Genomic DNA, 564 nt, shown 5'->3' with positions numbered 1-564 from the left:
CTTAGTTTAACAATAGACTAATTTACTTTATTCCTACTTGTTAATTTTCCTTTGGTGGAAATACTACCATAGAAAAAAAAAACTCGCTGATGTTGAATAAAGTTTTTATTGTAGAGTACATATACTAATCTTCATTCACAGTAGACAATATCACTTCACAAGATACTATATCACCATTCACCTTTCTGGTGCACTATATCACCATTCATTTGGCACTTTCTTGCAACAAACACCAAGAAAAATGGATTCCATAGAACAGTTTTTACATAAAATCTAGGGAAAGACATCCAATTCACTAAACTGAAGAATTCCAAGACATGGATCACATTCATAAATCCTTGTTGAAAACATAACGACCCACAAGCATTTCAAGAGAAACGGGAAATGTACATGTACATTCCTCTTCATGAAGGAAAGTGTCAGGATTATGAAGGTTAAATAAGGACTGGAAACTGATTAACAAAAGGAGTTTGATACATAAGCCATAAAATGAATGCTCTTTGGAAATAACATTGCACTTGAATACATTTTAAATAATTTCTCTCATCACAAGGAATGTGTAGC

This window comes from Penaeus monodon, chromosome 21 (assembly GCF_015228065.2).
Source record: "Penaeus monodon isolate SGIC_2016 chromosome 21, NSTDA_Pmon_1, whole genome shotgun sequence".
Taxonomy (NCBI): domain Eukaryota; kingdom Metazoa; phylum Arthropoda; class Malacostraca; order Decapoda; family Penaeidae; genus Penaeus; species Penaeus monodon.
The sequence above is the reverse complement of the archived record's forward strand: the minus strand, read 5'-3'. Positions refer to the sequence as shown.